Source organism: Siphateles boraxobius, unplaced genomic scaffold (assembly GCF_051911475.1).
Source record: "Siphateles boraxobius isolate OS27281-9 unplaced genomic scaffold, OSU_SipBor_1 20, whole genome shotgun sequence".
NCBI lineage: Eukaryota > Metazoa > Chordata > Actinopteri > Cypriniformes > Leuciscidae > Siphateles > Siphateles boraxobius.
This window is the reverse complement of record NW_027508811.1, coordinates 6,767,913-6,790,795: the sequence shown is the minus strand read 5'-3', so window position 1 is coordinate 6,790,795 and position 22,883 is coordinate 6,767,913. Positions and strand designations below refer to the sequence as shown.

Sequence of the window (22,883 nt, the reverse complement as noted above, 5' to 3'; positions counted from 1 at the left end):
TAACTTGTAAACAAAGATGGTGATTTGTATACAGGTTATGTAGAAACAGTTAGTAAAAACACAATTTGTTCCTGAGAGGTTTGTAGAGCCCTCGATCAAGCATACAAGCCAGTTCTCCACTTTTCCCACCATATTTACCGGTAAGTGGACTTAGATAACCCCACTGCTCTTAACCCTACAAGTACAGTAAAAACACTACAGCACTATATTAAAAAAAACAGAACTTTGCTACATCGGCTCAATGGGAAACCGTGCCTCTAAACTCCAAAAATGTATCTATTCATACAGTTCACTGCAGTTTCCAGCTGAAACTCGGTCGATGTTCTTCCCTATCGTCTTGTCTTCAGCGGATGCTTGGTACCAACCTAACAAAGTCACTTGCTCTCTCTGTTCCTCTGTGATGTGATCCAACCGACATTTGAAACAAATTTTACTCTGAAATTGTTAGTAAATTTGACAAAGAATCGACAAGTAACACACAGGCCTAGACCATTTGGGTGTGGTTTGCGTACCTACCCTCAGTGATAAGATAAAATAAAATTCTGCATCAAAATTTATAGACAAGACAAGTAGTTTGTTTAGGCATGGTTTGTAAGGAATTACAAACCTGCGCACATATATTCAAACGCACATAACTATAGAATCAATTCTTAATGCGCATGTGAACGCCATCAGCGTCTATCACAGGTTCACGTTTAAAGTCTGTTTAGAGAGAACGGTGTCGTCTTAGCGGCCCCTAATTTAATAACAAATGATCATTTAGATGGAAGTGAATCAATCAAAACTAACTTTAGCTGGAAAAAACATTTTTCAAGAACCACTATAAAACTAAACCAATCTCTGTTACCTTAAATTATATGTTTATCTCTGTAAAGCTGCTTTGAAACAATCTACATTGTTAAAAGCGCTATATAAATGAGGATTACTTGACTTGACTTGTGAATGACTGTTCAGTAACACTTTGTAATAAGTTGGACACTTTATTGGGTACACTGTACTGAGTTGGACCCCCTTGCTTTAAACAGATATGTTTTTTCTCACACCAGTTCCATTAATGCTCACAAATGTTTTTTTATAACAGTAAAAACTCTTTTCATGTACAGGTAGTCGTGATGTTATATTTTGTCATGTTTATCAAAATAAACTGATAATATAAAGTAGACCCCACTTCATTGATAGTATAGGCTTATGTTAAACTTTATTCTTGTACAAACAGATGCGGTATTTGACAAATATTGCATTTATTTCACTTCAGATGTGGTAAAGTATGCAAACACGGTGCGAGCGTCACTATGGGAAGCAGAAAGTGCCTGACTTCACGTCTCCGTTTTCAGCTTCTCCCTGCCTGGACGCGGCAACACTCACTGATCGGTTACATCCAGCAGCAGCCGATGTCGAACACACCTATTAACTCTACCCATAGCCCTATCCCTAAACCTAATTAGGTCAAGCTCCACTCATTTGGTCCACAGAGATGGAGCTGGACAAGGCCAAGCTCCATTCGTTACATCCAGTGAGGGGGAGCTGAACATCATTTGGCTCTGCAGTGAGCACCACTTGGAGTTCTGCAGTAGCTGTCTATGGAAGCCACGGAATAAAAGAATTTCGAGTATTCTGACTTTTTATCCATGCAGTTTTGACCTCAGAATTCTGAGAAGGAAAATCAGACGTGCGAGATTAAATTTGTTTTATAATTCTTTTTCACCTCAGAATTGGGAGTTAATATCCCACAAATTTGACTTTTTCCCTCAGAATTTTGATATTTTTTGAGTTATAAAGTCAGAATCGGGAGATATAAACCTGCAATTGAGAGAAAAAAAGTCAGAATTGTGAGATAAAAATGTTATAGGTTTAAATATTATTTTAAGTATGAGCTGCATATGTGAATATTATGTAGATTTATTGTTTATATCAAATTCATGCTTTAATAGTAGGTTAATCATTGCAGGTTTCATCAGTCCACTATATCTTTTAAGTGACTTGCAAATAACACTCTCCAAGTGTCAAATGAGAGTAAACATCAGCATTGGTATATGAAACAGTGTCAATCGCAGTTGGCTCGTAATATTTTTATGAACGTAAACAAATCTGAACGACAACGCTCGGGACAGTCTCGGGAGATCATCACAAGAGTTTAAGCCTTGGCAATTTAAGTATTCAAGCGCAAGAAGACGCAAAAGGGAACTCAATTCGTTACTCGTGCGCTGTGTAGAAAGTTTTGTTTTGTGTGCGCACACATCCGAAGCAGCGGCCACGTCTTAGACGGCGCACCAAATCTGAATTGAGCTCTCTTTCATGTGTTCTTGCGCTTAAATGGACAAATTCACAAAACATAGGCAAAAATGAGAAAGTAAATGTAAACAGTAGAGACAGATGTGTACCAGTATCAGTGTATTGAATCCATGCATTAGTCTTAAAGTGACAGCAGCCTAATATTTCCACTGCTGTCTAATGTTGATCAAACAACAAAGGACTAAGAAAAAAAAAAATTCACTGCTCTTGACTGACTTTTGTAACTTTAATAAGGGTTAATCTATGTTTTTATTCATACAGTGAATATCCAGTGTTATTTTATATTTGATTACTTTATTCAGTGTCTCTACCTAAAAACTACCGTTACTTGTCTTTAATACTGTTTTAAATGTATATAGGCTAGTAGTTTTAACTGTGGTATTGAAATTGGAATAGAGATTTGTGAATTTTCTCTGGTATCTAAAATTTTGGTATGTAACTGCCTGTTTTTGCAAAAACAGTTATAAGGCCTGTAAAAAATATTTATGGCTGGTACATTTTGATAGGTGTGGCCCTCAGTTGCAACCATAAATGCCTTCAAGGGGTGATGAAGATAGTATTTTTTTGCATTTTGATGCTAACATCAAAAGGTACAAGACTTTTTTTTTTATCATATTTCGTGGATCCTGCCCATCTGCATGCACTCAAATATATATCACTTCTTTGAGCACTTAAACAAAAATAAATAAAAATACATACTTACTCTAACTTTAGTTGTACTCTGGTTTAATTTTGAAATTGAGATAATGCTAATAATATTAGCTTGTCTATGGTAATTGCTTGTGCTTGGCTGCTTTATTCCAAAAGAGAATGCATGTGCTCTTCTTCTTTTTTTTTTAGAGACACAAGGATCTTGAGTGCAGTCTATTATTCTGACAGGAGAAGGTCTTTAACAAGCCAGTTCACGGACACTGGAACCTTAAAACAACTTTTTTTTTTTGCAGTCGATTTTATAGGATTCCAGTCTTTGAACTGAAAATGACTTACAGGTTACATTAAAACTTACTGTCCTGGAAAGTCTGATTTGAGATCATCTAGCAGCTCCTTCTGTAACTTGTCTGAGAAACAAGAATCTGATTCTAGATAAGAATTTTCTACTTGTGCGTAAATTCACATAAATGACTTTGGCAAAACCTTTGTAGGAAAACGCTTAGTTTGTGCAAAATTAGGCAACGGGGCATCATAAAAACTCCATTAGAACATGGAACCAAGTTTGATGGCTCCCAGTCAGCACTGAGGAAAAGTAGCTGGTAGTCGTTTGTCAAAGTCTGAAACTCTTTTATCATCTACTTTTCCATTCCCTTTTCTCCTTTTTTCTATTCTATGTACTCCCCCTCTCTTATAAAGTTAAGACCACAGCCAAACTGGTTTAACTGAAGAGCTGGGATGTAATACTGGGGGACCCAGTTATCTATTGTAAAATCTCACATAAACCCATTAACTGAACCAACCAATAAGTCCATTTTGGAAAGTGAATGCCAGCTCATTTCTCAACTGGCTGTCTATTACAGGAGATAATGGAGTCTCCTTAAACCCAGCTCTGCCCACTCCACCTGGCATTTGCCATTACTGCTGCCGTGCAGAAACCAGTTGGAGAAATAACTGTAATTCAGAAATAATTACGAATGGCATTCTGCAAAATTAAACCTTGCCTGCCGAGAAGCGGTATAAGCAGCATATGACGGAACGAAAAATTCAACTCGTTGCCCCGTAATTCTCTCGCTTGCTCTCTCTCTCCTCACTCAGTTCCCCAGCAAATGAAAGAGCGTGAAGAGGTCTTGAAAAGGAACATGCGGTTCTTTAATTCGTTTCCAGTTTCAGCCTTTATTTCGCTATGCCTGTGAATAGGAGACAACCAGCCTATTGCATAACGAAGAAATACAAAGATTTGCAGATGATTTCACATCCCTTTTGTGAAACATTCAGTTTTTGACAACATCCCAAAAAATATATAGATTTCTTAATTGACCTTAGTCATGGTAACTTGACACCATATTGATTTTTTTTTTTGCGAATGAAAACTCATGCACTGTACGAAACTCTAAGATCATATGTAATTTTTAAAACTTTCAAAACTGCTTCATGGAGTTTTTGAATTAAAGATTTTTTATCAGCTGAACCATTCGCATGTTATTAAACAACAGTCTGTTAAACAAACTGAACTTCTATTCCACAAAGCCTTATCTTCATTCCTGTCAAGAAATAAATATGGAGCTACTCTACAGGTCTATGTGCTATTTTCACTGATTGATCTTAAAGGTGCACTTAGTCATTTTTCCCTCTATAATGGATAGTAGTTATAGTTTACTATTTTTTTGAATGATATTATTAGTAACCTAATAAAAGCTTTTGAAAAATGGACTCATGGAGGCCACCATATTGATGTCATTAGACTGAATACTCCTTGCTTAATCTTGGTATCACTTCTTTCATTGGACACATTGATCACCTGGTTTTTAGGGAGCGCATGTTTAGTGCCTTTGAAGTATTTTGCGATTAAGGCAGCCCGTAAAATGGCCGACTTCCTGATCAGTGCTACTTTGAAATACATCTCAAACAAAAGACTGTGTACAAGTAGGCTAGGCTACTTAGACTTTTCTTTCTAGCCTTTATTTCAACTAAGTCAAGTAAACTTAAGTATAATTTAAGTAGGCCTATACTTCTGAGAAGTATACATAAAGTCTGAGAAGTACATAAAAAGTAGACCGTAGCAACTCCTGGCTGTAAATTTAGGTTGGACAGATTCTGGGCCTTAGCTGTAGTTTATGATAACAGACATGCCAAATAGTTACCGACCTGATGCAGACAATAGCTGCTCACCACAGAGCAAATGGATGGAGCTTATGTGTAGCTTCTCCTCGCTAGAGCTCCAGTGAGGAGGAGTGAATGTAATTTGGGCCTAATGGGTGGAGCTAGAATATCCAACCGAACCCTAACCTTACCCACAACTCTATTCCTCCACCACCCCATTGGAGCTCTAGAGAGGAGGAGCTGGATGTCATTTGATTCTACAGTGAGTACACTTGAGCGTCTTGTTCTGGAGCGAGGTTTACGTAAGGTCACGAGAAAATAAGTGGGGCAAGTCTGAAATCTGCCCCAATGGCTCTCTATGAGAGCGTGCTGCAGTTAAATTTTTCACCAGGGATGTTGGAGATTTGTGGGGCGCTGTTGAGCTATAGGGAGGACTCAGAGACAGGCTGCCCTGCTTAGGCCTAGTCCACAAGTAGCCTACACAGGTATTTTTATTAACTGAGTTTTTTTCTCCTTTGTTTAAAAAAACGTTTTTGAAAAAATTGCGGCCACATAAAGATGCAAAACGAAGCACTGTCAAGAGCATTCCAAACCAACAGGCGGCGATATAACCAACCATTAAGCCATGTTGGCCAATCAAGCTTGGAAAAACGGTTATTACCGGTTTCACCGTCAACACGACAACGGCTGGATCCCAAATGGCACACTCCGACCTTGTGGACCTCCTTCGAGTTCACACTTGGTGACATCAGGAAGTGCAGACCTAAGGGGCGCTGGCCTCGAGTCTACAAGGGCTCGCGAGAGTGTACTTGCGAACTTCCCTAAGCACTTCCCCTCGGGGGAATCCCTTCACCATTTTGAAGTGCGTTCCACTTCTTGAAGTGGACGAGGGAAGATTATATGGACAGATCCTCGCTCCCTCGATTTTGACCGAGTCTACTTCACATGTACACTTCAGGCAGTTCCATATACCACAATGCAACATGACTGTGACGTCACCACAGATCTCGTCACCACAAACAACTCTATGATATATGATTAATTATGTTTTTTTTTCATTTAAAACAACCCAAACACATCTATATACATTTGGATGCTGCATTAAACAAATTCTTAAAGGAAAAAAATATATAATAATAAATCAACTCCATAGCTGATTCCAAGTCATAGATATAAACAGTAGATGTCGCCTTGGGGTTCTAAACATGCGTCAAAACCACCGCCATCTCGGAACAGGGGTCTTGTCATAGGAAGTAGCTAGGTAACGCTGAATTCATGAATGATGCCGGACTTTTGTGCTGCATATGAATGTCCACAGGAACGAAATCTAAAAACCAGACAGCAAGGGATTACATTTCACAAGATAGTGAGATTTTGTAATGTTTTTAAAATTTATCTGGACTCTATAAGAAATACATGTCTGACCATTGGAACGAACCAAAACAACTAGAAAATCGCATTCATGACGATTTATGGTGATTTTATTTCCGTTAGACCTTTTCCTATGCTGATGAGGGGTTCCCCCGTTTCAAGATGGCGGCTCTATTGACGCATTCGTTCCAATGAACTGCCATAGCCAAGGCGACATCTAGTGTTCATATCTATGATTCCAAGTGATCAAGCCCGATTTATAATTCTGCGTCGAACTTACGCCGTAGCTACGCCGTAGGCTGTGCGTAGTGTGCGTACCCTTCGGTGTACCCTGATGTGCACCTCTCCAAAAATGTAACAACGCGTCAATTCTACGCGGACACAAGCGCTGTGCTTGGTCTGCTCAAACCACTCCCTCGGGTTTCACATGCTCCCTCTGCGTGCGTCAAAGCGGACAACGACGCAGAAGTATAAATTAAAACCAATGCGTAGTCTACGGCGTAGAGGCTCCGGCGTATGTCCGACGCAGAAGTATAAATCAGGACGTTCCAGTTCAGCCCATTGACGTTTCCGCCAGTACACTGTAAAACCAAACAGTTGTTCTAACTAACACTTTTTAGTTAACTTTACTTAATATCAAAGAATTAGTTGAACTTACTTAAAACAATTTAGTAATCTGTACTGTTTGCATGCTATGCCTTCTTTACTCAGAAAACCCAAGTACACATTACTTGACTGGTTTGAGTACCATTTTGCAAAAGCAAAAAAAAAAAATAGCAGGCGGGGCAAAGGGTTTTTGAGGCGGGGTAAATCTTAATAGACTTTTCACTGATTTCTTCGACTAACAATTTTGGGAGAACGTCACATAAGTTGACTTCGTAAATTCATGTTGATTTCCTAAAATTTCTCACCATTATTGTGATAAGTGTTTCCTTTGTTTGGGCTCTGGGAACTTAATTTATATTATTGTAATTTTCTTCTAATTGATGCAGTGATGCAACATGAAATCAGTTATATGATTTCAAAGGAAGTGAAGTAAGAAATATTACATATATTTATACTTAATTTATTTACATGTTATGAATGAATTTATTAATGATATCTATCATAACTATTTCATGTATAATAATGATCTTTTAACATTTTATTGCTAACACTTATGGCTTAAACTTTTAATTGGGTTGATATAATCCCTCTATATTTGTGACAATTTCTTGCAATTTTACTTGAGTCACACACAGACTTGAACATTCAGCATGCAAACCACAACAATGGTAACACATTTTTTTATTATTAATTTAATTAATTGGATCATTACAATTGTATTTGATGTCTCTTGTCAGTATAACCCCAATAACGATAGCAAATACAATTGTAATGGTAAAATAAAGCCAAAAATACTAAAACAAAGCAATTAATTTATTCATGCCGCAATGCAGTCTGGGAGTACACTTCCTCAGATCATAGATATAATTAAGTTGACAAAACTTAAATAGATTAAGTAAGAAAAACTTGATGCAAATAAGTTATGATTACTTAATTAAATTAAGGCAACGAGTTACCTTAGTTTGTTTAAGTAGATTCTACTTATCCGGGTTTACAGTGTAGTGGGCACCATAGACATCATATAGATAGACGCCCTATGGACCGCTACTGCTTATTGGCGCGGACGAGCCGTGGGGCCGCCATCTTAAACCGGTCACCCGCTCCGCTCAGTGTAATCTGTTTGGCAGGTGCAATGAGCTGCCAGCGCATTTAATTAATCATATCTCACTGAATACCGAACTGATTTTCACGCGGGTTTTTTTGCTGCAAAGGTCATACACGTAGCTACGATACAGGACACATTGAATATTTTGTTCACAAAATACAACTAATAGTACGGTAATGTTAAATGTTAAATCTTACTTGTGTAAAGTAATCCCTGAGTGATGGTCCGCCGATTTGAGCAGTAAAATGCTGCAGAGTGCTCTGAAATCTACTGCTGCTATGCAACGCAAATAGGAGTATGACCTGCTTAATATGGCGGCCGCATTTCTTGCGCCACAGCGGCCAATAGGGCATCTAGTCTCTATATGATATCTATGGTGGGCACTGTTGCAACGTAAGCAATGACGTACATCCGTGTGAACGAGATGGAGGGAAGTTAGCGAGAGAAGGCATGACAATTTTTGGACGGGAAGGCATCACAGGACACCGCTAACGTAAAGCCCAATTTATACTTCTGCATCGAACTTATGCCGTAGCTACGTCGTAGGCTGTGTGTAGCGTGCGTACCCTTCGGCGTACCCTGACCCCTCCAAAAATGTAACAACGCGTCAATTCTACGCGGATGCAAGCGCTGTGATTGGACTGCTGGAACCCCTCCCTCGGGTTTCACATGCTCCCTCTGCATGTGTAATTGCGCGTCAACGCGGACAACGACGCAGAAGTATAAAGCCCCGTTCACACCGCCAGCGACTTTGTCGCTGTATGTCGCTAGGCTCTGTACTGTGATGTCGCTTGTGGGCGTTTGTAGTGCTGTCGCTCTAATGTTATTGGTAGACTGCACGTCTGGCCATATCTATACAAAATACCATCACAAGTGATATATACAACTATACAATTTTAATTTGACAAGGAATTAGGCTAAAAAGAAACAGTATATGCTGTTGGGAGAGTGTTTTAATATTGCCATTGCAGTGTTCAGTGGATTAAATAATTTACTAGATTAACGATCGATCAATCAACTAATTAAACTCACTCATACTGTCATAAATTACTAAAACGTCATTCGTATTTGACAAATAATAAATTTTCTTGTCCCTATTATTCAAAACAATGCAGGGGAAACTGCAAAATGAACTGCAGCAGTACTAAACTTGCATCATAAAAAATTAGACAACTCGAACTATAAATGTATGAATTAAACTCACTGAGACTGTCGACAGTTTCTTTTCCATGCATCATTTTATTATATCCATATATGTGGTTACAGTTAAATCATATTAAACAGTGTAATCATCCTCGAACTCTTCTGTCTTGCCTGCACTCGAGACGGTGACGTGAGCTCCACTAAAAAGGCTTCGTTCCTATTGGTTGTCGCTCGCGAAAATCGCTTCTCATTTGCATAAAGTTGAAATTTCTCAACTTTTGTCGCTTGTCTCTTGAACACGACCACATTCTGTCGCCAACGGTCAATGTCGCTCGTGTCGCCAGCGCTCCATTGAAATGAATGGGATCATGTCGCTTTGTCGCTGGCGGTGTGAACGGGGCTTAAGTGAAAACCATCGCGTAGGGGCTCCGGTGTCGTACCAAAAAGTGATGGTCTGCCGAAAATTGATTGCATTATTTATTGCAATAAGTAGAGGCTTCAATCATTTTCTTGTTAATAGAATACTGCATTTTATGGGTTGTTTTCGACATTTAAAGGTATTTTAACAGGTAAAGGAGCTGGATTGATTGGTACACAGCAGGTGAAATAATGCAGGCATAAGGATAATTGCAAAAGAGATCATGTCTTTATTTTATATATAGTTCAGCATTAAGTATTATGTTATTATAGGCTACAGTCCCTTTTCCAAATACAAACACGTCTTCCATTGGCAACAACAGACTTGTATTATTTCCTATAATCACGTAAATGTCATACCTGATTAAGCTATAACCTGCAAACACTTATTTGGCCACCATTGTTATTATTATGTTAAAAGAAACGTTAAAGTATCACACAGACATACCTTTGCTATTAGGCCTACCACGGACATAAACTGATGGTTGTTTGCACGTTATTTCTGTTTGATCCAGCTGTAGACGTAAAGAGACTGGGCGCAATCAATTTTCGGCGGACCATCACTTTTCGGCACGACACCGGCGTAGGTCCGACGCAGAAGTGTCCACATGAAGTGTGCCATTTGGGATCCATCAAGCCAACACTCTAACCGGAGTTTCTCAATTTTCACCCCGGCAGGAGTTTTGAAAAAAAGCTTTGTTTCAGTGACCGGATACTGCGTTTGCGTGGTCACAAATGGCCACAGCACATAGAAAAAGCTGCAGTTCTGAAAATACCGTGTTCGTGTGGACAGGGCCAATGCATGCCTGCCAAATTTTAATATATACTGATCACTTTACGTCTTAAAATAGTTTAGAAAATCTTTAAAAATATTTGTTGCAGAATGCACAATTTCAATTTATTATTAATTCATGGATGAACAGTTTGTCCATACAGACGAGCCGCGGCTGACTGAAATATATCTTTAGTTTAAGTTGGCTATAACGTTACTAATATAACACTTGAATAGGCCTAACGTCTTTTTGGTAAGAGTTTGGGCGCCAAAAAATTCGGTTGTGGAGCGAGACGACGAGCCTCAAGAGCTAATTAATGTTACATCTTGAAAACCTGCTAACAAATTGTTAGGCTATAATTTCAAGTCATCATCCCTTATAAGATGTTAAATATTTCGCAAACCAGCTAATAAGTTACCAGAGTTTTATTGTCGTGAGAATCACACAAATTAATTGATTACCGTGAACTTTGACCACGAATATGGTAAAATTGTGGAGGTATGGTACGGTAATTTCCTTTAGTCCGGTTGTTTGTCATGACTTGGAAATCTCTGCCTCGTGCAGTGAATCTAGGGGCGGCTCCAGGAGGGCGCGGCTGGCGGTGACGCGCTTCTCAAAATTTTTATATCCAAAGACAGATTTCTGCCAAAGTACAACCAGTCAAAGTGCGCCATTAGGACACTACCAGGTGTTTGCATGTCTCTCTGTTGCGTCTGTCGCTTACTTCAGTGCTGCTCTTTCTCTTTGTGCGCGCAGTAAATCAGATCGATACGGCACACAGCTGATCAAACAGATCTGCTCCCCAGCTCACATCACCTGCTGCCTGCTTGCTGCTCTCGGTAAGTGCTATTTCTAACTAACGTAAAACCTTAGGCTACTAAAAGGGTAACCATAGTTTCATTAAAATGTGCTAACTTGTGATAGTTTCCACTGTCTTAAACAAACTGAACAAAATGAAGAGATTCTAAAAGATTTTTACGCTTTTACATCGAGTTTTACACCCAGTATTCATGTAGGCTATTAAGTAACGTTATTATTATCCTGCAAGTGACAGGAACTATAGTAACTGTCGGAAACTATGGTTACCATTGTATTTTTTGTGTGTAAAGAAACTGATTTAAACATTAAACTCTGTTGATATTACTTTGTACGGATGCGCCTATATGACGACTAAAGAATTTGCTTCGATAGGCTGCTCACTAGAAAGAAAGAAAAAAATAATAATAATGAAAAAACAATCTTTGTAAAACGTGTTGCAGTGGATGAATTAGGTGACATGAGTATGGAGGTTCATGATTTGATGTCTAGGTGACCACCCAATGTTCTTCGGTGTAACCTTGCCTGAGCCAAAAAAACTAACAAAAAAAAAGCCACAAGAGAGTGCTAGAATATTTCACATAAAAAAAAAAAATAATGAAAAATGGAAATAATTAAATTAGTTATGATTAAATCATGCGAATAATGCCATAATTTTATTAATAAAAAGTATTTTGGTCAGTGATCGAATATATAATTGGTTTAACTTAAAAAAAGTAAGTTACTTGGTTACCTCAATTTTTAGTTAATAGAGGTAATACAAAGAAGGAGATTAGTTTAATCAACAAAAACTCCATTAATATGGTTCAGAAAACATATTTTATCTAAGTTGATTTGATAATAGAAAAAAGTTGTGATAAATCATGAGAATTTTTCTAATAACTTTTACAGTAACATAACAATACTAAAATCAGTGCTATAACTGTTTAACTTATTTGGCCATACAGGTGATTATGATGTGCCTGACATGGTCTAGACTCTTTGCAGACAGGGTTTTTTGCCTCTGCACAAACACAGTCTATTACTCAATGTTGATCATGATAAGATAAGAGAAATGAGGGGTTTTGGCGGAGAGGATGAAAACTGTTGAAGTGATGGTTCAATGACAGAAGGAAATTATAAAATGAAGTGTTTCGGTGAATAAGACATCAGAATAACAGACCACCATCTGAGCGGTGTAATTTATCAATCACATTACAATAACAACAAGAGAGCATTTTACATATTTATTGAATATGGTGTTAACATGGCCATCTGTTGTTGTTTTTTATTCATGTTTTGTATATCAGAGGCCAAGGGCAAATCTTTCAAAATATCTGTTCTGCGGATACATTAACCAAAACTCCATGTAACTAAAACAAGCGACTTCTACAACATTCAGTTAAACATCATATTTCAGAAGTATTGTGTTGCGAGTGAGGGTTTGTATGCTGTGAACTACTCTTTTAGATATACAAGTCGCCACAGTTGTTTATGTGAACTATGTATTCTGTGCATATAAAACTTGAGTTTTAATTGTTTGACCACTATATCATTCCCATACTTGAATAAACCAGCTCATTTAGAGCATAGGCCTACCACATGAAGCACATTTTTTTGGTTGACCGACAAAACATTTTTTACAGTGTGGACCACCTGTATTTTATCCTTTTTTATTCTCTTGTCCCACATGCTAAACCGCTTCATATAATCTCAAATGTCTTTGTCTATCTGAATCTAAATCCAAAGCAAAATATAGAACATACTGTAAATTGCTAGGACACATTATCTCAAGGGATCAGTTCATGTGTCTCCCCTACCTGAAGTTAAACCCACAACCTTTACAAAAGTACAGGAATGGATTTTCGGTGTGTTTTGTTGAAGGGAGGCACTCCAGTGTCTCAACTGAATGTGAGGGAGGAGAAGAAACACTTTTTATCAGTTTAGACAGAGGTCCTTGTCCTCTTGAGCAATGGACGTGCGATTACTCACACTGGACATAATGGTCTGATATCATTCACAATGATGGCTACACACTGCACTCCTTTTAAATAAATTTTCATTGTATTACCACACTAGACCATTATAGATGACAACCTATGCAAGAGTAAACCATTCACTGTATTTACTCATAATTCTTGTAAAATCTCTTAATACTGTCTTTATGAAAGGAACTGCCTGATGTGTAATGGCTGTGTAGCATTTCAAATGAGATATTTCTGGTTTTTGGGTTAGCAGCAATAGGATTTAGCTGTGGTCAAAAGAAAAACATATTTGGACTGCTCTGTTGACAGGGTTGCTGGCTTGTGTGACAAGTGATAGGAGGATTAAATTGGTCTGTCTGATTTAGTAACGTCAGAAATCATGCTCTGTAACTCTCTCCCTCTCCTTATTATTTGTGAGAAGCGAGTCTCAATTAGGAGAACATGAATGGTGTCAGCGATTGGAGGGGTTTCAAGCGTGAAGAATGTGCATGTGTGTACAAACCCAGGTGTTTATGTGCATAATTATTTGTGTGTAGGTTCACTAAGTGTAGATGAAAGTCTCAGTTTCTGGGGCGATGTCGGCCTGCATGTGCCAATGTGAAATTAATGGAAACTTAATTCTTCTGTAAGTTCAAAGACATCTCAAGTTGGCAGGAGCACCTTATTAGGATGGAGAAAAGTTCAGCCGGGGACTCTGTGTGTTATGTGTAGGGGTTTCTTCGTCCTGTCCTTGGCCTTTTGTTCAGTGGTATGTGTGTCTGGACTTAAGCCAAGAGCTTTACCAGAATGGCAGTAGAAAAGTGCTAAAGTTTCACCAGCTCCCAACTGGAATATGTGACCGTACTTAAAAAAAAATATTGCAAGGGTGAATTAAAATGAACTAGTGTTTGGTTGGCTGCTGTGTAGAATTTCAAGGAGCAGGACAAAGAATGAATGACTGAATAATTACCACGAAGAGTGAGAGCATATCAAACAACTAACGTACAATTAATACTGGACAAGTAACTAAGGAACACTCAGGGCTTAAATACACCGGGAGTAATCAATAATACGGTGAGCAGGTGTGGAACACAAACATTTACACGTCAACGATGTACAAAAAACGGAAAAGTATTTCCTTTACCTTTTTTGCGTACAGACCACAACGTTGTCAAAACGATCCCCGTTCACACAGATCCGCGGTAACGACTAAAAACACTATAAGGCTTCCAGGTCAGTATTTGGCAATGTCACTTTGTAAAGAAACACAACGCGCCTATAGACTGAACACGTAATGCGCATGACGTCAATGTTTTCACAAATTTGCATTTTTGTGGTTTACACAGAGACACTAACAGTATAAAACTTGCACTTCTAGACCCGTTTTCAAAAGTTTGCATTTTCAGGGCCCCAAAACGACGTTGTTGTGTAAATGAACAGCCAAAATTAAGCAGAAAAATGAAGATCTGTTCCAGGGTTCCCTTTGTCATAAAAAGCGAAAAAAATATCGAAGAGTTTTAAAATGGTGTTCATCAGGAAGCATTCTAGAAATCAATAACAGTCACAAAACCAATAGGACAATAATGGGACAATAGGACAATTTATTAACTCTGCTGTTTCATCATCTAAATTTGTTCTTTGTGAGTGAATTTATTTTTTTGTGGGTGTGTAATTCTCATCCAGTGTTTACATCTGGAAACACTGTCATTGAAATTCATGGTTAGAAAGTGTAGCAAACCTGTGTTCTGGATTCTCACACTCTCCCATCTCACTCTATCCCTTGCCTACTGTGCTGTGTGCGTTATTAAAAAAGATGAAGAATGCATTAAAATGTTATGTACTGTTCAAAAGCTTGCTGTCAGTACATTCTAGTAAAAATAATACCTTTTATTCAGCATTGAAATGATCAAAAGGGACAGTAAAGACGGTTTCAAAAGATTTCTATTTCAAATAAATACTGATCTTTTGAACTTTCTATTCATCGAAAAAATCGTAAGGTTTCTGGGTATATTCTTTATGGATGTGTGTTGTTCTCTCAGACAGAACACAATGTTTCATGAGTTGTCTCAGTAAAAGCGTTGGCACATCAGCGTCTCACCTTTACTCTTTCTGTTTACTGAGGCAGCAAGCCAGATCTCTGACCTAAAACCCGCAGATGCCCTTTAGCCTAGAGAACAGGGAACTCTGCGTATTAAAGTGAAGTTTATTGTTTTGAGTGTTTGTTTGTAGATTTTGTTTTTACTCATTCATGCAGTTTCATTGAGATTTGATTTACTATTTAAACACATTAAATTAAATTTGTCTTGTATTTCACTTCAGTCTGTCCTCATAAAACTCTGAACTAAATTAACTATTTTTGAGTGAATTCACCTGCAGAAAAAGTATGGGAAATAATTAGTGTACTCAAAATTATCTCTGTAATGATTCTCTATAAAGAATTTCAGGCATTTTGTGATAAATCATCTTCTGCATTCAGAAAAATGTCCCCAGATTTCTGCGGAATTGGAGCACCTATCATTCAGAAAGTTCTACGCATATTGAGCCCTTGAGCATTAGTTTCTGAAATACTTATGTATAAAATAAAAAAATATATATTTTTATTCTTTTTCAGCTATAAACAGTTTTATATTTATATTCATTTTCCCCACAAAAGTAGTGCAGTAACTGGTCATTTTCTTCTTTCTCTCTTACTCTCCCTTTCTTCTTGCTGTCTTTGATTTTGTTTTTGTAGTTAAGTTTTAGACTTGCTTATGTTATACGTTTTTTAAATAAAATATATTATACATAATCCTAATCCTAGCATTTCAAGAGCGTATTGTGAATCTGATTTGATATAGAGACACTTTTATATACATAAACGTGAACACATGGCTCTTTTTAATTAAAGTTTTTTTTTATAGTAGGGCAAGTTTAATTTTTACTACCAGGAGGTTTTGGGTGGATCTCTGTGTGTGCTTGAGAGGGAATGGCTTTATGTGTTCTTTCAAAGTCTACAATATACTGCTTTTTAACTTGGTTATTTTGTGTGTGTGTGGTGTCAAAAATAAATATACTAAAATGTATTTGAAATACATTTGTCATGCTAAGAATACTACAAATACAGTTGTACTTTTGGTATACTTAAAGTCTGCTAAATTGAAATATCTAATTTTGTTCTTCATGGACTTTAGTTATCTGGAAATAATGCTAAAACAACTAAAGATATACTTAAGTATATTTGATTGTCCTAAAGTGAATTTGTTGCAATTATACCATAGGTACACTTTACATATTTTGCATTTAAATTATACAGTGATGATCATACTATCCTTACTAATAGTGATATTAAACACATTTTGGGCTTAATATTAAGAAATATGCATTGTGCAATAAAGAATAACTCAAAATATGTTTAATTATAATATTTATATCAGTAAGTCTTAAGCAATATGTCAGTAAATATATTAATGGGTTTGTAGTGTAGGCTAGTTGGTATGAAAAAAATTTAGGCCTATTTTAAATACATTTTGGCATAGTTTTTTTTGACTAGACCACACTCTGTATCCATTGCCTCTGACATATTTGATCACAGTCACGCTCCTAACTCGGAAACTCTTAAGAAAATCCCAAACTCTTAATTTTGTTGTGCTGATGTTCATGTGCATTTTAAGTTAACTCGTAATTGTGTTCTTTCTGACATGACTTGAAAGCACCATAACTGCCGAAGCTAAACCTTGACCCCCATTGGCCCATTGAAGCAGAAGTTGATGTGTCAGACCGCTATGCTTGATCTATGTTTCGAACACGCCATAAAGCCAATGCCATCACACTCACTAACAATCTGTTTAGCTGTACTTTTGCTAAACAACAGAACCCACAAGAGTGCACACTAATGGCCACATTTGTCAGAAGGAAACATGAGTCTAGAAACTCAATGTAGCTAAAGACAACTCGCCATGTATATCAAATCTGAGAATGATGAAATCATTTTAGATGATGCCATGCAAATTTTTTAGATCAGACTATCTTTTTGTGCAAATCAAAGACAATGTGAGGTATGTACTGAAGCATCCAGCTTGTTTCTGCTAACAGGTGCTGTAGGGGCAGAATTTCCAAATACAACTTTTGCAATTTGCAAATAAAATGATTTAATTTGTTAAATCTTTAAGTTCAAATTTTTTTGTTGAATCCTCTGTTGACCTGTTATGATTAAATGTACAAATACAATGATCTGTATTTGAGTTCTACCTGTTGAGTATAAACATGGTATGGATAAAAATGAACAGAAATTGTTTTGAGTTGCAAAAAAATAATTCATAATCATGAACTAAGTTTTATAATTAGTATAGAAAATAGAAAAAATATAGAAAATAATTACAAATGTAAATATAAGTATTATGTAATTATGACAAATAAAGAAAACAACATGTGGTTAGTCTGAAATGGTGAAAAAGTTTTATTACTTTAGTGTATTACTAATACACCAAAATGCACATAAAATGTACAAATACACTTTTTCCATTAATGGTACTTTAATGGCTCGTTGCACATTAAAATGTGGACTTTGGGCTGTCAAAATATTATGAATTATTAAACCAATTATTAAAATTATCCTGACCAGTCCTCAAATTACACAAATTCAAATTTCCAATAAATTCAGAAGCGTTAACTGCATGAAAGGTAGCAATGTAAAATGTATTAAAATTATTTCAATTCACGGATCACATTTAAATTCGCAGCGTAATGCGAGACCGTCATACCGCCAAATCAATCGGGAGAAAATTTTTACGGATGGGTTTTATTCCATCCGCACAAACTGAAACACAAGCTGTTCTGCACGTTCACATTCTTCCACCGACGACCGGAACTGTCTATGTTTTAGTGCATGCATAAGAATAAAACTAACCCAGCTAGCAAAAAGTCGTTTATTAGACGTTGAATAGACGTAAATCTTCAACATCTAATTACGACTTTTCAACGTTGAAAACAGGTAGAATCTTCAACGTCTAAATGGAATAGGTAAAACTCTTTCAATTTATTTGAGATAATAATGAACATGGTTTGGTCGTTTGTTTTTCTCTGTTATTTTAGCACGTATAACAGACTTATCCTGTCTTAGATTATCATTTGAAAACATGTGGTATCTTAGATGATCAGTTGAAATCACGTTGTAAACTAGTCCAAGGTGGACCGACTTATTTTCAACCAAATTTCAACATTGAAAGACGGTAATTGTTTACTGGGAATGTTATGCTGGATAATGCAATTGTTTCCTGCAGCGTTAATGACAAATAGGGCTGCACAATTAATCGAATGTCTAATCGCGATTACGATTACGGATGCCACGATTACAAAAGAAAATCCACTCTGCGTGTGTGTGTTTAACGTTAGAGCATAATTATGTTGAGAGGCGAATCACGACTACTTCAGAAAACCCAGCACAATATGACATACCAAGGCAGTGACGTAAGTGTACGCTGAAATAAAAAGACTTTCACCTCAGAAAAACTGACTTTACTGTCCTGTCCCGTTATTAGTGATGTGACATTTGAACCGAGGCGTCGGAGCTTGTATCGAGAAAAAATGGGCGTGCCAGATGAAGCCGCGATTCGAGCCTTGTGTTGTTAACGTGAAAATCACCTGACCAATGACAAACGAGGCCTCGGTTTGTGTGGATACGTCATCGGTTCTGTCAGAGTGTCGCTACGGATAAAGCGGATTTGAAACTCGCGCCACCTTGTGGGTGTTATTAGGAGTAGTAGAAGCAGTAGTAGTGTCAGAGTCAAAGAACTCTCATTGTTATTGTCGTTATTTAGTCATATATGTGTTAGCACTGTATATTATTACATTATATCAGGTTAGAATACGTATATTATTATTTTTAATTATAATAGCTATATTATAGTCTTGTTATATTAATGAGATAAGATTATTTGGATTTTTGGATCTGGACTGCTTTTTGTTTTGGATCGCCCTTTTGGATTTGTTTGCTTTTTGCGACTCTTCCTTTTTCCTGGTAATGGAGCCAGCTAGAAAGAGGAAATCCTCCCCTGTCTGGGCTCAAAAGAAGCATCAGTATCCTCATTTATACCAACTGGTACTGGCATTTTTATGTTCCTCTAGCATCCTGTCCTTGTGAAAGGATATTTTCCAAGGCTGGAGAGGTTTTGTCCAAGAAGAGGAATCGTCTAAACCCCAACACACTTAAAACAATTCTGTTTCTATGGTAGATGGGGATGGTTATGTCTGTCATATTAGAATTTGCCCTAGGTGGCAGTAGTAGTGCAGTTAAAAGCGTATGTGGTAGGTAGCCAAGGAAGAGTCTGCAGGCTCATGTGTTTGTACTGATTCCCGGTGTTCAGTAAACCTCCAGATGAACGCTACCTTGGTGTCTGCTTCTTTATTACTAGTACTCAGGATACTACATTTGGTGACGAGGATGGCGGGTGAGCTCGGAAGAAGCTTGTGAGTTCAATCACGTGGCAATTTGATGGAAGTGGATTGACGAGGCAGCTAACGCTAACCAAAACGTCGAGATGGCTACTGCAATGGTAGGAACACTTACTGCTTTTGACAGTCAGTCCCAAACATGGGAGGAATACGTTGAGGTATTGGGACATTTTTTCGTGGCAAATAGGATTGAGGATGAGGGAAAAAAGAGGGCAATTTTGTTAAGCTCTGTTTGCAGTCGGACATACAGTTTAATGAGAAACTTATTGAGCCCGAACAAGCCTGGCGAAAAATCATATAAAGATTGGACGGACCTGCTTCAGTCGCATTATAACCCAAAGCCCAGTGAAACAGTCCATAGATTTAAGTTTAATTCGAGGACTAGAGCAGCGAATGAAATTGTGATTGAGTACGTGGCCTTGTTGCGAGAGCGCAACATTGCAACTATGGCGATAAGTTAAAAGAGATGGTACGCGACAGCCTGTGTGGCATAGCGGACGATCACATGCAGAGGAGATTGTTGGCGGAGCCTGAGCTCACATTTGAAAAAGCTTTGAAAGTGGCCCTGGCCATTGAGACAGCAAATAGGTATGTCCGTGATCTGCAATTGAAAACTGTGGAGGGCATCGGGAGTAACGTCAGTAACCATCTGCTAGTGCATAATGTGGAGTCAAACCATAAATGGCAAGGAAAGGCAACATCATTGACATGTTACCGGTGTGGGGGTGAACATATGGCAAGAGATTGTCGTTTTGTCAATGAAAAGTGCCCTGGCTGTGGTAAAAAGGGACATTTGAAGAGTGTGCAAATCCTCGCCTCTGGCAGACCAGTGGCTTAAGGGGGGAGGGAAGCACAAGCAGTCTGTAGGAAGGTTTAAAAACGTTAAAAAACAGTCAGCGTATCACATAAGTGAATCTGCGGAGAATGTCACGAGTGATGAAGATGTATTTACGATGTACAATCTAACAGAGCCAAAGTTAACGAAAATTGATCCCATTACCGCGTAGCTTAACGTACATGAGCACATTGTGGAATTCGAAGTGGAAACTGGCTGTAGCGTGATGATTTTGTCAAGGGTTGAATATGACAAGTTATGGACCGCAGGGGGCACCCAAGAGTTGCACGACTGTTCAATGACTTGGAAAACCTATACGGGCGAAAAAGTACCAACACCAGGAGCGGCAAGGATGACTGTGAGGTACAAAGACCAAATCAAACAGCTACCAGTAGTGGTGGTAGCCGGGCCAGGTCCAAACCTGTTAGGCAGGGCATGGATAAAGGAGCTGGGAATTAAATGTGTCAGTATAAATAAGATGGAGCAACAAGAGCTAACATTGCAGTATATGCTAAGGCAGAATGAAGATGTTTTCAAGGAGGAACTGGGAACATGGAGAGGCCCACCAGCGAAAATTTACATTACAGAAGGTGTTAGTGCAAAGTTCTAAAAACCCAGGGCCGTGCCCTATGCGATGAGAAAGAAGGTGGAGGTGGAGTTAGAGAGACTCACAAACCAGGGGGTTATCGAGCCAGTGAAGTTCTCAGAGTGGGCAGCACAGATCGTGCCTGTGTTAAAATCTGATAATTCTGTGCGCATTTGTGGCGACTACAAGCTCACTGTCAAACAGGTATCGAAGCTCGAGCAGTATGCAATACCGAAATTGGAGGACTTGTTTGAGAAGTTGTCAGGTGGAGAAAGATTCAGTAAAAGGGATCTGAGCCATGCATATCAGCAAGTGATACTTGATGAGACATCTAAGCCATATGTCACTATTAATCCGCACAAGGGTCTGTTTCAGGTGAATCGTCTTCCATTTGGTGTCTCCTCCAGTCCGGCCATATTCCAACGAATGATGGAGAGTCTGGTGGCCGGCATCCCGAATGTGGCCGTCTATCTGGACGACATTTTGCTGACGGGCCTGAGTGACAAGGGTCACCTGGCAACGCTGGACCAGGTGTTAACAAGACTGTTGGAAGCTAGTCTTCGCTTGAAGCGCAATAAATGTGTGTTCATGGAACAGGAAGCCGAGTTCCTTGGCCATAAGGTGGACGCCTCTGGACTTCATCCTTTGCCACATAAGGTTAGCGCAATACAAGAAGCACCAGCACCGACTAATGTCACAGAACTGCGAGCGTACCTAGGACTGCTCAACTATTATAACAGGTTCCTGCCACACCGGTCAACGCTGAACCAGGTGTTAACAAGACTGTTGGAAGCTGGTCTTCGCTTGAAGCGCAATAAATGTGTGTTCATGGAACAGGAAGCCGAGTTCCTTGGCCATAAGGTGGACGCCTCTGGACTTCATCCTTTGCCACATAAGGTTAGGGCAATACAAGAAGCACCAGCACAGACTAATGTCACAGAACTAAGAGCGTACCTAGGACTGCTCAACTATTATAACAGGTTCCTGCCACACCTGTCAACGCTGAACCAGGTGTTAACAAGACTGTTGGAAGCTGGTCTTCGCTTGAAGCGCAATAAATGTGTGTTCATGGAACAGGAAGCCGAGTTCCTTGGCCATAAGGTTGACGCCTCTGGACTTCATCCTTTGCCACATAAGGTTAGGGCAATACAAGAAGCACCAGCACCGACTAATGTCACAGAACTGCGAGCGTACCTAGGACTGCTCAACTATTATAACAGGTTCCTGCCACACCTGTCAACATTGTTATCGCCTTTACATAAACTATTAGGGAAAGAAACCACTTGGAAATGGGAGGCAGAACAGGAGCAAGCTTTTGGGGAGTCTAAGCGACTCATGCAGTCGTCTGATGTGTTAGTGCATTATGACAGCCAAAAAGATCTGATCCTGGCCTGCGACGCTTCTCCTTATGGAGTGGGTGTGATGTTGTCGCATCGCATGCCAAATGGACAGGAACGACCAATCAGCTTCCTGTCTAGGACACTAACGTCCGCTGAATTGAACTACTCCCAACTGGACAAAGAAGGTCTGGCGGTGATATTTGGCATTCAGCGTTTCCACAAATATTTATATGGAAGAAGGTTTGTCATTTGTATGGACCACAAACCTCTACTGACTCTCTTGAATGAGATGAAGGCTGTGCCTCAAATGGCTTCACCTCGTATACAACGTTGGGCAGTAGCCTTGAGAGCATATGAATACGAGATTGTTTAAAAGCCAGGAAAACATCATAGCAATGCAGATGCGTTGAGTGGACTCCCTCTACCTCAACAGTCTGTCAAGAGAGAGCAGGAGGAACAAGTGCTGATGTTGGAGA

At 38.6% G+C, this 22,883-nt stretch overlaps 1 protein-coding gene across 1 annotated transcript in view; it reads left to right on the top strand.

The window, feature by feature from the left end:
* Positions 1-11,175: 11,175 nt before the first annotated feature.
* esr2b (estrogen receptor 2b) overlaps positions 11,176-22,883 on the top strand; it is a 57,402-nt gene continuing 45,694 nt past the window's right edge. The window contains exon 1 of the mRNA XM_077236470.1: positions 11,176-11,297. The gene's annotated coding sequence lies outside the window, so the exon portion shown is untranslated. The remainder of the gene's footprint in view (positions 11,298-22,883) is intronic.